This window comes from Mauremys reevesii, linkage group 6 (genome assembly GCF_016161935.1).
Source record: "Mauremys reevesii isolate NIE-2019 linkage group 6, ASM1616193v1, whole genome shotgun sequence".
Taxonomy (NCBI): Eukaryota; Metazoa; Chordata; order Testudines; family Geoemydidae; genus Mauremys; species Mauremys reevesii.
The window spans coordinates 45,783,640-45,798,225 of record NC_052628.1 but is presented as its reverse complement, the minus strand read 5'-3'; positions in this window follow the sequence as shown (position 1 = coordinate 45,798,225).

Here is a 14,586-nt window from a genome sequence, read left to right as displayed (position 1 = left end):
TAATATCTAGACAATAAAGAATGTCCCTTGCAATGCACCATTTTTCCTGTTTTTAATATCCTCATTTATTTAAAAAAAAAGGAAATTCATTTGTTAAAAAATATGGCATTAGGTAATGAGACAAAGTGTCCTCACTCACAACTATTTCACATTTGGGGACAATTTATACCTTCAAGTCAGCAGCACTGCTATGGGTACCCGCATGGCCCCACAGTATGCCAACATTTTTATGACTGACTTAGAACAACTTTTCCTCAGCTTTCGTCCCCTAATGCCTCTACTCTACTTGTGCTACATTGATGACATCTTCAGCATCTGGACCCACTGAAAAGAAGCCCTTGAGGAATTCCACCATGATTTCAACAATTTCCATCCAACCATCAACCTCAGCCTGGACCAGTCCACACAAGAGATCCACTTCCTGGACACTACAGTGCTAATAAGCGATGGTCATATAAACACCACTCTATACAAGAAACCTACTGACCGCTATACTTACCTACATGCCTCCAGCTTTCATCCAGACCACATCACACGATCCATTGTCTACAGCCAAGCTCTAAGATATAACTGCATTTGCTCCGATCCCTCAGAAAGAGACAAACACCTACAAGATCTCTATCAAGCGTTCTTAAATCTACAGTACCCATCTGCTGAAGTGAAGAAACAGAGTGACAGAGCCAGAAGTCACCAACTACAGGACAGGCCCAACAAAGAAAGTAACAGAACCCCACTAGCCGTCACCTTCAGACCCCAACTAAACCTCTCTAGCGCATCATCAAAGATCTACAACCTATCCTGGAGGACGATCCATCACTCTCACAGATCTTGGGAGACAGGCCAGTCCTTGCTTACAGACAGCCCCCTAACCTGAAGCAAATACTCACCAGCAATCACACACCACACAACAAAATCACTAACCCAGGAACCTATCCTTGCAACAAAGCCTGTTGCCAACTCTGTCTACATATCTACTCAAGGGACACCTTCATAGGACCTAATCACATCAACCATACTATCAGGGGCTTGTTCACCTGCACATCTACCAATGTGATATATGCCATCATGAGCCAGCAATGCCCCTCTGACATGTACACTGGCCAAACCAGACAGTCACTACACAAAAGAATAAATGGACACAAATCAGACATCAAGAATTATAACATTCAAAAATCAGTAGGAGAACACTTCAACCTCCCTGGACATTCAATTGCAGACCTAAAAGTTGCAATTCTTCAACAAAAACTTCAAAAACAGACTCCAACGACAAACTGCAGAACTGGAATTAATTTGCAAACTGGACACCATTAAATTATGCTTGAATAAAGACTGGGAGGGGATGGGTCATTATACAAACTAAAAACGATTTCCCCATGCTATTCTCCCCTACTGTTACTCACAGCTTCCTGTCAACTGTTGAAATGGGTTATCCTGATTATCACGACAAAAGTTTTTTTTCTCCTGCTGATAATAGCTCACCTTAATTGATTAGCCTTGTTAGAGTTGGTATGGCAACCCCCATTTTTTCATGTTCTCTCTGTGTGTGTATGTGTGTGTATACACACACACACACCCCTTCCTACTGTATTTTCCACTGCATGCATCTGATGAAGTGGGTTTTAGCTCACGAAAGCTTATGCCCAAATAAATTTGTTAGTCTCTAAGGTGCCGCAAGTACTCCTCTTTCTTTTTGCTGAGACAGACTATAAATTCACATCAGAATATCAGCATTAACCTCCATTACGTGGCTTTTGTTACTACATAGCATAAACTTGAGCATAGTATTCCTTAGGCCAGTGGTTCTCAACCCGGAGTATGTCAACTCATTTAGATATCTGCCTAGTTTTACAACAGGCTACATAAAAAGCACTTGCGAAATCAGTACAAACAAACATTTCATACAGACAATGACTTGTTTTATACTGCTCTATATAATATACGCTGAAATGTAAGTACAATATTTATATTTCAAACCGATTTTATAATTATATGGTAAAAATGAGAAAGGAAGCAATTTTTCAGTAATAGTGTGCTGTGACACTTTTTGTATTTTTATGTCTGATTTGTAAGCAAGTAGTTTAAGTGAGGCAAAACTTGGGTACAGAAGACAAATCGGACTCCTGAAAGGGGTACAGTAGTCTGGAAAAGTTGACAACCACTGCTTTAGAATCCTCCTTCTGTCCTACTTGAGGTGAGGTGAGAAGTGGCAATCTTTTTTCCTCAACCCTTTCTTGTGTCAGGCAGGCAAACTGATTTGGATTAAGTAAGAATGTGTCTGAACCTTCTCAAACCAAACCTTCTTCAATGTCTGGAGATCGTTTCTTACCTTTCCATCAGGGCTGCCCGGGGGCGGAGAGGGGGGCAAGTGGGGCAATTTGCCCCAGGACCTGGGCCCCACAGGGGCCCCCACGAGAATATAGTATTCTATAGTATTGCAACTTTTTTTTTTATGGAAGAGGCCCCTGAAATTGCTTTGCCCCAAGCCCCCTTAATCCTCTGAGCGGCCCTGCTTTCCATAGGCTTCTGCATTTCCTGGTTCTGCTGTAGGCTTTCTATTGATGAGAGAGTCCCTTAAGTCACTGCCCTCCTTGGCTGAATCAAAGCCACAGTTTGTAATGTAGCCTGGGTCCTTTCCCAATGAAGTGTAAGATATTAATTGTATTGCATAGCTCCTAGGAGCTCCAGTCGTGAACCAGGATCGCATTGTGTTAGGTGCTGTACAAATAACATTGCCTTTTGTTATCTGTTGCAATAAACAAAAAACAACAAGATGATGCACTGTGGCAACAAGAACAGTCTAGTTCAAACTGAGACTGACAGAGGTTCTTTCCTGCTCCCTGATACAAAAAGTCAATTGACCCCATTACAGGGTGACTGACCTATTTAAGGAGAATGGGGTTAGTCACAGCTATGCCATAATTAATTAGCTGCTTTCCAGCCTGAGGGGGTCAGGACTAAGGAGGGTCAGGTGACAGCTTAATAGACACCTAAGTTGGAACCATAGAGTAGGCAGGCTTCTGTGGAAGGCCCTAAGTTGGAACCATAGAGCAGGAAGGCTTCTGTGGAAGGGTCTACAGGAGATTGGGAGGGGACTCTGGGGAAGGAGCTTGGGAGTCAGATCTCTATCCCAGAGCCAGAGAGAGAGAGAGAGAGAGAGACTGCAAGATAACCCAGCAGGGACTGGGAACAGGACCCAGAGGGCAGACAGCAGAGATGCCCCAAAAGCTAGAAGAACCTTCTGTTCATTTGGGTCCTCATTTGTTTGGACTTATTACCCCCAAAAGGGGATTGAACTCAGAGTGACCCAGCTGGAGAGCTGACCCATGTGAATCTGAGAGGGACAAAACCTAGGTGAGGAGAAATTGAGGCAAGGAGCACTGCCACTGTCACACTCAACCAGCAGAGGGCACTGTATGGCAGCCAGGCTCCATAATAGACCCCAAACACCCACACAGCCATCAGTCTTCAGAAACTTTCTAAAATTAGAATATTTTAATTGATCAGTGCACACAAGTGTGTGAGGACACAGGTTGGATTTTAAGCACGGGGATTACAGAGCTCCCATCATATAGTCAATGGAACAGGATGGCACTCACCTCTCACAGGTGCCCCCTTGGCTGAGCATGTGTGCCAACACTCTCTCTCTAACTGTGGTAGGTCTTCTGTGACTCAATCCACACAGATCCCATAGATGCTGAGGAACCTACCTATGTACTTCCCTCAACTCTAGGACAAACACAGAGCAAATGAGAAAAATGCCTGGAAATTCCCTACTTCAAATGTCATCATGAAGTAATCCCAAACACAGTCCCCACTTCACATTTCAGTTCAACATTCTCCATTGCCCAGAGCAACCTCCAACCCCTGGCCTCATGGGACAGTTGGTTTTCCAGTCAGCATCATCCTCTGGGTTTAGCTCTATTGCACAATGGGATAATTCTGTATGAATAATCTCACTGAAATCATTTCAGAAACATCCTACTCACAGTATCCACCACAATAACCTACTTCTCCCCGTCCAAACCCCACCCCGCACACATCTTTCCTGCTATAGACACAAATGTATTTGTCATTTACCCTTTAGTGTCCTTTATGCTTTCAGCATCTGCTCGTGCCTCCAGGTGTACTACTATTTGCAGTGTAGGCTGATGGGCAAGGAACACTAAATAGGATTGGTTGTTCTCCTATCACATTAGACCTAATCTTGCCGATTCTGTGCTCAGTCCTCACATGAAAGACTTTTGACAAAAACTTTTGAAAGGCTTTTCAGCTCCTTGCTAGCTTGTCTTTAAAATGGCAGACACAGTCCTCTGGGGCGGGGGGAAATTGGATCCACCTCCTGGCCTCCTCACTTTTTGAACCTGCAGATGTCAATAAGTGGACCCAGGATGTGGTTATTACCGTGAGGTCTATTACAGAGACCCTTTTCTCTGCAGGTGCTCCAGAGGCACAGCTGAAGTATGACAAAGAAGGAGCTTTGTGCCTGGCTTCCCTCTGTACCTAGAAGTTGATACAAGTGGAATTATTATGAAAAGTTATTAACTGATATTCAGTTACAGGATCATGGCCTGAATAAAGAATAAGACCCATTGCAGTAGCCAACCATATGGTCCATGAACCTGCAAACACCTGCACAATAACAAGAAGGACTGGTTTTAAGTTGATTCTAGCCCCAGTTTGGGAACAGTAATCAGTCTATGGAATGCCATGAAGACTGGACTTGCTTCATGGCACCTTCTAATTACCTGCTCACTGCTTTTCTCCACTTGCCTATAAAGGCTCCTCTCCATCCCCAAAATACAAGTTATGCGGTACACTGGCTAGATAGTGACTAGGTGCTCTGTAGCTGCTACTGGAATATCTCAACACAACACCTTATCAGACCAATGTAAGCAAATAGCGTACATACAGCACTAACAAATGTAAGAAATAGAACTATTGACTGCTATTAACAATAATCGATATGTCTATTGCATCTTTCATTCTGAAGGTTCTCAAATCACAATACAAGCTATATCTATATCTATCTAACTAGCCAGCCAGCAGCACTAATGTAGTCACCTCTGGAGTGCAAAGAAACAACCAGCTAGTGTGCAGCACACGTTGCAAAGCACTGGCGAGAATGGGCAAATTAGTTATACTGAAAGTGTTCTTTTTTAAACAATGCCTTGATATTAGCAGGTCTGAGACTGACCCTTTATACTTCACTCCTGCTTACACCACAGTGTTCTGCATTTGTGGAAGAGGTTCCTAAGAAGCTGACGCCATTAGGGGTGCTGGAACAATTTGTATAGTCGGGGTGCTGAAAGCCATTGAACCAAACTGTAAACCCTGGAAACCACTTCAAGTCGGGGGTGCAGCAGCACCCCCTGCACCTCTAGTTCCAGCACCTATGGAGGGCCATCATGGTTATGCAGGTGCAATATGTCATAGGTAGAACTCTTACATCCAACTCTGGAACTCACTAGTTCATATCCTTATCGAACACTGATTGGGTGTTCCCTCCCTTGACTATTGTGTAATCTACCCCAGAGTGATCATGGCTAAGGCTACGATTATGTCACGGAGGTCACTGAATCTGCGACTTCCACTGACCTCCGTGACATTTTCTGCCCCAGAGCTGGAGCTCCCAGCCAGCTCCACGCCTGCAGCTTCCAGCCTCTGCCCTGGTGATGGGACCCAGCAGCTCCCCAGCCACTGCAGGCAATGGGGACTCCACCACAGCTGTTCAGCCACAGTGGGCAGCAGGGGGACTCCCTGCAGCTGCCCAGCTGGCAGGCAGCAGGGATTCCCTGCAGTTGCCCAGCCGCTCGCCACGGCTGGGGGACCTCGCAGCTCCCAGCTGCCCCTGGGGGTGAGGGGACCTTGCAGCAGCCCAGCTCCACCAGCAGGGGTACCCCGGAGTTCCCACGCACTGCAGTGGTTGGGGACCAGGCGCCTCAGCAGCAGTGGGCGCTGAACCCTCCTACCCCTTTTGTCAGAGATACTTTTAGTGAAAGTCAGGGACGGGTCACGGGCTTCCATGAATTTTTGTTCATTGCCCATGACCTGTGCATGACTTTTACTAAAACTATCTGTGACAAAATCATAGCCTTATTCATGGCATTGCTCAAGACATTTACAGCTTTCACAGGATTGCACTGCTGATAATGTCTCATGTTTTTCTCTTAGTGGGTCATCTCATGATTTGAAGCTGTTGGTTTTGACGTCATCTACTTACTGTTCTACGTGGATTCTAAGCCTAAACAAGATGGGATGTGGCATCCCCACAACAGCTCCCTGCCTCCCTTCATCCTATCCATCTTAGCAACCCATCCTGTTCCCTGTCTACATAATTTCCTCCCTCAAAAAGACAGTCTGAGTTTTTGCTCAATTGCGTGCAGAGGCAAATGTGAGCTGACTCCTCTACAGGGAGAGAAAAGAATGATTTAGCAGTGATCTTAGTGAGTGACTATGTCACTCCCAATACTAATATACTTCCTTAGATGTGGTGCCCTCGGCAACTGCCTATGCCTAATATCGCCCCTGCCAATAAAAACTCTGTTCTCACTTTGAATTTACAGACCTTTGTTTCTTTATACTGAACCATTTATGAAAGCTTTTCACCTCCACCTCTGTGCCAACTGAAGTGTTTTGGAAATCTGCTCTCCTTTCAAGTCATTAACCTGAGGTGCCCTCTGGTCTCACTGCATTGTGCAGATGGAAGTTGCAGATCTCACATCACTAATTGTAACAAACAAGAAATATTGCCAATGTCCTGGAAAAGCTTCCACTCTCCTTCAGCTGATGCCAACTCAAATTAGAAGCACTGGGGTTTGTGATGTTCAGTGCATGACTGCAAAAGGTGATGTTGCTAAAGACAATGGATGTCAGTTTCCCTGCAAAATAGTTTGTCACTCCCCTAACTGATACGAGAAGAAATATTTTGCTATTTACTTTGCAAAATTCACTAACAGTGATGTTGGCATTCCTCTTCCTATCTTGTGAAACACTATAGACATTCCCAGCGTGGTTGTTGCTGCCAGCTAGAGCTGGGCAAATAATTTATGATCAGTTCCAAAAAGTTACATTTTTCTGTCTTTGCACAGATCAGTATCTTTTAGGATTTATTCACTGTTTGAACTGATTTGCTGATAACTTCTGAGAATAATTTGTGACCTGTAGATTGCATGCAAGCAACTGATTGTGAATATTCACTATTCAAAATTTAATCTTTTAGATAGCCTTGTTTCTATCTGTGCTCTGATTAGTATGTGTAACTCTTAGAATCAGCTTTCTGGTGTGAGTATTCATAGTCATGGACCAGATATTCACTGTCTGTGCATAGTCTCCAATATTTGGTGCATAGTCTTCAATATTTATTTAGAATTTGGTAAATATTCCTGACAGTGAATTTTTTTTGTTAGAATAGTCACTGAAAACAGACCAAAAAAGTGAATGCAGTTAAAGCAAATTGGTTTAAAAATGTGAACTCTTCCTAGATAATTTGTCATATCTCTACTTCAAACTGTATATTTTTAGTAAAAAGAAAAATTGACTAGATGTTATAAGCAAAAACCCTAAAACAAACCTCCCCCTCTATAAATATACGCACAGAGTTAGTTCCAGTATAAAATTTGCAGTAATATTGGATGTCTAGTAGGTTATATAAAGGGGAAACAATCATTTTCAATGTATATTTCTCGGAAAGCAACAAAGATTTCCACAGTCTTCTTCAGTCTCGTTGATAATCCGTTTATAGAGGAGTTTAGGGCATCACTTGGCAAACTATCCTCTGAGGATGCGGTCAAATTTATTTTTCTTTAACTTACAGAAAGGGCCTTTTTAAGGTTAAAAGATGTTTAAAAGGAGGGTAAGACATTATTGTGTATTCTGTATATTGAATACATCAGAACAGCTGTACAAGGGATGAGAAAGTAATGTTATCTGGGGAAAGAAGAATCCCTGTTTTCATGGAGCACAAGCAATACTATTTTATTATTCTGGGGCTTCTCTGCAGCTCTCTACTGGAAAGTTGACACTCGGTTTCTGAACTACTAATGTCATAGCAGGAGCTGCCCTCTGCCAATGCTGTCCTGAGAGGAGGAAAATGGAATAGTTTACAGGGGCAGAATATTTTATATATGGGAATGATTGTGAAATATTTTAGATCTGAGATCCTGCAAAGCAAAGGGGGAAAATAGACTATTTTGCAATCAGCTCTTCTTTAGTATATAATATTATAGAGGACAAGCAAGGCTAAAGATGGGGGAGTCAGGAAAAAAACCCCAGAAGCCCACAATTTCAGTGTGCTAAAAAACAATGTATTACAAAAAGCAATGTAATCAGCGCAAAAAGAACTAGCAACACCACAACACAACCCAGTTGGTACCATGTGGCTCAGAGCTACCTAAGGGGTGTAGAATTTTTAACATAGAGATATTTTTTATAAATGACTATCTAAGATCCAATCTAGGGGTAAGATTCTCGCCCACTGAAGTCAATCGCAAAACTCACCTGGGGCCAGGACCTTATTTTAGATGTTTGGAAACTAATGTCCTAAATTCATTCATACATATTGCTTTGAAATCTTTGGATCAAAGGTGATAATAGCTTGCACTGAACTATTACTTAATAATTAGGCCTAAATTTTAAAAAGCAGCTTCTGATTTTTGGGCACCTTGTGTTTTTGGGTACCCAACTGGAGAAACCATGGGCCTCGTTTTCAGATGTCCTGAGCACTCAAACAACAAAGTCAACTGGACTTGCCAATGCTTCTGAAAATCAGGCCCAAGCTATCTAAGTTAGAGACCTAGACATTTCAACAACTCAGATCAATGGCCATTTGAGCCTTAAAATGTTCAACATGCTTTCGAGAGAGAAACATTCGTTTTCCTAGATGTTTTACAGCTGCTCTAGAGTGACATGCAATCTGTGTGCAGCTAACACACTATCACATGGCACTCTAAAGCCCAGTGTAAGGAGGTATCTGGTAGTAAGGCTAGCTCCGTGTTTCCAGACTCTCGAGCTCTGTTGTGACAGCATTACTCTTTCCCTTTAAACCCTAACACTGAAAAACTGCCCTGATCAGCTTAATGGCTGCTACTGGAGATAAAAGATAAAGGAGATAAAAGAAAGGATCTTTGTTTCTCAGCAGAACAAAGCGCATATTTTCTTACCTTCCACTGAAATAGAAAAAATCCTGTATTCTCCAGACACTGCTACAGAGACAAGTGATTCCCAGGAGAATACACACCTTATCAAAATGTTAGTACCAATACAGAAACATCTGATTTTCCCCCAGTGCTATCAGGAGGAAAGAACTAGTATTTCCTTATCTCTTTCACCTTTTCCAATATTCTTTCAGTGAAATGGCATTGCATTCTTTTGTCTTTTCTGGATTTTAGTAGGCGCTTTGGAGGAAAAATGGTCCAGTGGTTAGTGCACTAACCTGACTTGCCAGAGAGCTGGATTCAATTCTTTTGCTCCACCACAGACTTCTTGTGTCACCTTGGGCAAGTCACTTAATTTCTCTGAAAAATGGGAAAGTAATAGCATTTTCTTACATCACAGGGGAGTTGTGAGGATAAATATATTAAGTGATGTTAGTGGCAGCCATACTAGGACCTGAAATAGAAGGAAAGCAACCTTTGACCACAGCCTCTCTTGTAGTATTTCAGAAGATCCAGACCTGACTATAACAGAGGCAGAAAATGCAGTGGTGCAAAAAAATGTAAATTGATGGGGGAATTAGGTAGGATAGGGAAAACTCTTCAAATCTCAATATACTTTTTTTTAAGGTTTAATTTGATTATTATCAAAAGCCTTGGGTCAGTGCTTAGCTTGTATCTAAACAAACTGCCCTGATCCTAATTTAAATAAATTATTCATTTGCAGTTTCCAAACCAGTCTGTGGTGAGATTTATTATACAATGTTTACAGAATAATAAGTACTATATTCTTCAATTTTTCAGTCAAGCCACAGAGGCTAAATAGAGGTTATACACTTTCACCTCAGGTGAAAAGACAATCATGAGAAATTGCATTAGAGCTTCCAGGAACTCTAATAATTAGGCAAACTGGGAAGATGGTGTAAGCAAAATGTCCTGCAAGTTCTATTAGGTGAACTAATAGAAAATGTCAGTTGTTTGTCCAATAAGGGAGGGGCTTATGTTTTGTTTCATTAGGTCATCATGGGAGCTGTGTAGAATATCAGAAGAGAAGTCATCTGATTGCACTGTACCACATTGTACCGTATCAGCGACATTCCAAGGGGTAGGGGTCAGGGCACGGAAGTGAAGTATCATTTTCAAGTGTGGACTCCAGAACTGGACACGTATTCCAGAAGGTCTGATTAATGCTGTCTGCAGAGGTAATACCACCTCCTTACTCCTACTCAATAATCCCATGTGTATACATCCAAGAACTGCATGAGCACTAGTCACAGCATCATACTAGGAGCTCTTATTTGGCTGGTTATCCACCATAATTGCCAAGTCCTTTTCGGTCACTGCTTTCTAGTATACAGTCCTCCATCCTGTAAGTGTGACTTACATTCTTTGTTTCAGATGTATGTCCTTGCATTAGGAGTAGTACTGAATGTTCAACACTGGTCCCTGCTATTCAGATTTAAATAAACTTCCTTCAAGGCACTAAATAGCTGCTTTGTGCTTCCGCATTATAATAATGATAGTAAAGATCATTTATATTAGCACTAAAAGCCCCCATCATGATTGTGGGCCTGTTGTGCTCTGTAAACACAAAAGCTTACAAACCAAGGTCCCAGTCCTGCAAACTGCTCCATGCAGGTGGAAGCCTGTGTCCCACAGAGACACACTAGAGTCAGTGGGGCTCTGCCCACATAGTGCAATTTGCAGGTTCAGAATCTTGTGTTCCAGTCTTGCAAACAATTTTGTATGTAAGCAGTGCTGCTCAACTCAATGGGACTACTGACATGCATAAAGTTACTCACATGCAAAATGCTTTGCGGGATCAGTCTCCAGTCCTTCAGCTGGAGCGGTGTGGATTCAACTGAAGAACTGAGGCCTTAAGCCCTGATCTTTAGGCAGCTCTATGGGGGTGGACCCCTGGCTGCCTTCTTTGGGGCTTTGCATTGGTGCAGGGGGATCCTGATTCAAAGCAGATTGCAGGATCAGGGCATTGAGTTGTAAACTAGGGTAGGACATGAGACTAGGTTGTGCCCTTCATCATCCAATTTCCTAGTGAAGGGACCTTGCCAACTGAGTGATATCTGTGATGGGAGACTGAATAGACTATCACAGACCAAAGACACTTCTGGGCTATGAACAGAGCTGTCAACTGGGTGAGCATGGAACCATCAGGGTGAGGTTTCCCCTCTCTTCACATGAGCCACAGTTCATAATCAAATGAAGGCAAAACAATGGGAATCTTCCCACTGACCTCAGTGGGCTTTGGCACTAATTCAGATATTCAGTTGATTTTAACCTGAAAAACTTTAAGTGATCCAATACTTTTTAAACAAATGATTGTATGCAGTAAACTATGGGTTCCAGTACAGTGTTATGATTGTTTTGCACATCCCTACTAATGGGCTTTCAATACAGTAAAACAAATATTGCAGGGAGAATCTGAAAAATAGCTAGTATGAGGAGAAGCTCTCGCAGAATAGTTCTATGTTCTACTTAGCAGCAGCGGAGTGATCACTATGTATACCTAGTGTGATCCTGTTGGAGCACAAAAGGCCTTCATATAACAGAACCACCGCAGTTCTTCTGACACTGGGGTCTGTATTTGGAGGACCACAATATATGAGTGATATAAAAAGGACAGGCATTTCAAAGAAATGTGCTTCAATTATGAGAAAATATCCTTTGAGGAGCCTACATCACAAAAGCCATGACAATCATACTGTGTGGAAAATCCTCATACTTTCATCTATACCATATAAATCTCTTCTGACTAGCACTTCCATTTAACCAGCAACAACTCTCTTGCAGGAAAGGAATGGCTCTCATTGTAGCACTGGTTTCATGTTATGTGTGTACACAGATGTGTATGGACATCTTTTCATTGACTTCAATGAACTTTGGATCAGACCCTAAGTACAAGTCTTCTGAATTAAATCACTCTCGGATAGACCTGTCTGCATCCCACCACTACATATTTCACAGTAGAAAATTCCTAATCTAATGAAATAAGCACCATTAGCTGCTAGTAGGCATCTCTTGCAAGTTTTTTCCATGTGCTGCTAAGAAAACTATTCTCTGCGGAAGCAATTAGTGTCATCTAGTTCTAAAATGAAAATTGAAGCCAATCCCACTCAGACTTCACAGGCTGGGAATTTCCTTATAGCACCAAGCAGGGCTGGTGTTCTGACTACAGATTTTCTTTCACTATTTTGACATACCCGTGCTTCAAGATGACTCATTAAGTCGCTGTACCACTATGAGCATATAAAAAGTAGAAGCCTACTAGTCTACAGAATTTTTATGTCAACAAGGGACAGAGAAGCTCCTTCTGCCACCTACTTCTCCTCTGCCCCCCGCCTTCAATTCCTGCTTCTTTAGCTTTTTATTATTTGTATTACAGTAGCATCTGCAGGCCCCAACTGAAATTGGGGTCCCACTGTGCTAGGCGCTGTACAATCACTTAGTATGAGATAGTCCCTGCCCTGAAGAGCTTACACTCTAAATAGACAAGACAGACAAGGGTGGAAGAGAAAACAGAGGTGAAGTGACTTGCCTAAGATCACACATAGATCATTCATCAGAGCCAGGGATAGAACTCTCATATCACTCCCAGTCCAGGGTTGCATCCACTATACCACACTGCCCTTCCCAGCAAACCTTCCCTCCTCTTCCATGGTGATGAGCATGTACCAGCATCTGTACTTTTTAGCATGGGCTGAAATATGTGTTTTAAAACTCCTTTGGATGGACATAGCCCCAATCTGCATTTCACCCCAATTCCTACCTGGCTGACATTGGCTATCCATGGTGGATGAATGAATGAATGAATTGTCCACAGCCTTGCAGTCAAACAAGGAATAGTACATAGTCATCTATTTTGTCTGCTATCTAGAAGCAGAAAACGAAAGAGGATAGCAGATGGAGCAAAAGAAAGGGTCCCCTTTGATTAGACAAAGAGAGAAGCATGGTGGACTAGCAATACAGAGTGAGGAGATTCTGAGATCCAGTCTCATACAATTCTTCCTGCTAAAGTAGCTAAGTAGCAAGATTTTAAAAAAAATTCAAATTGCTCTTTTCTAGCTGTGGAGTAACCAGTCTTGTCAGAAAAGCTAATTTTAACGGCCTGTGATGAATCCACTGAGCAATAATGGGTCAATAGAGGGCATTGTGGCGTATCTGCTAAGACACAATTTGCGGCTGCTCATTTCCTCCTGCTCAGGAGGAATTGTGTCCCTGGGAGGTCCATGTTCCATATTAGTTGGGGAGGAGAGTGGGTCTTGCTACCAGTGGCACTTGCAAGACAGGCTAGTACCACAGCACCCCAGAATCCGCACAAGGGACCTCTGCTAATATGCATTTTCAATATCTCCTTTTTTTTTTCCACTGAGAGTCCTCAGCATCTCTGTCAGAGCCCCATATATTCCTAATCTTCCCCAGCCCCCACACATTATTTTTCCTTCAAGTTTTTGTGCCAGACTGTCCTCTCACATATACTGATTTTACATCAGTGTAACTCCATTGACCACAATGGGAGGTTCTCCTGAAACACACCAGTATAAATGACAGGTGAATCAGGCCTGTTGTGGGCTGCCACCATCCTTCTAGGTGAGGCCTCCCTTTGGATTTTGCTATTGCTTCTTACTTTCCCAGGGCAATCAGGGCGGGGTTGCTGTTGAACTATGTGCTACCTGTGCAGCACAAAGCCCTTCTGGCCTTGGATAGACTAGATCAGAATTCCAAGCCAGGTGTCCCCTATGTCAGTCTTACTAGCCCCTAGGTTGGCACAAATTTCCTTTTTTCTCCATTATTGCATGCAAATTGGATCCACTGGCATGCACCCCTGTGCCTGGGTACAGCCCCGCCAGCCCCATTTAGCAGACCTGACTTTAGAACCTTAGGCAGGTAACTCCTTGGAGTGGGACTGTGTCATTATGTGTGCTTGTACAGAGCCCGGCCTAATGGGGACTCAGACCTACTTGGGGCCTCTTGTACTGCTGCAAGCTAAATGCATAACTGTCAGATTCAGTATTTAAAACCTTCTAAAATTCTCCTATCTGGTCAACATATCTTGGAAATCCAAATGACACTTTGCATTCAAAACTCTTCTGGGTATTTTTTCAGATCACTTATACATGTCAATCCACACAATGATCTAAATAGTTTAACCAGTACTCTCTAGCGGCTGTCTTTTAAAGGTTTGCCTTTTTTGTGGCTACACATCTTGACCTCTGACATCTTTATATGGAGGGGAACAATGGATGAAGCGGCAGTCATTTCTTAAGGGCTTTAGTAGGAGGTTGGCAGGGCAATAAGTTGAGAGTCAAGGTAACAATAGAATTAAAGGTTCCATTGTGGGTTCTCTTTATATGTCAGTGAACTTGATTCATACTTTGTGTGAACAGAGGAACTCTGAGCTATTTCAGGAATGTCAGAAATT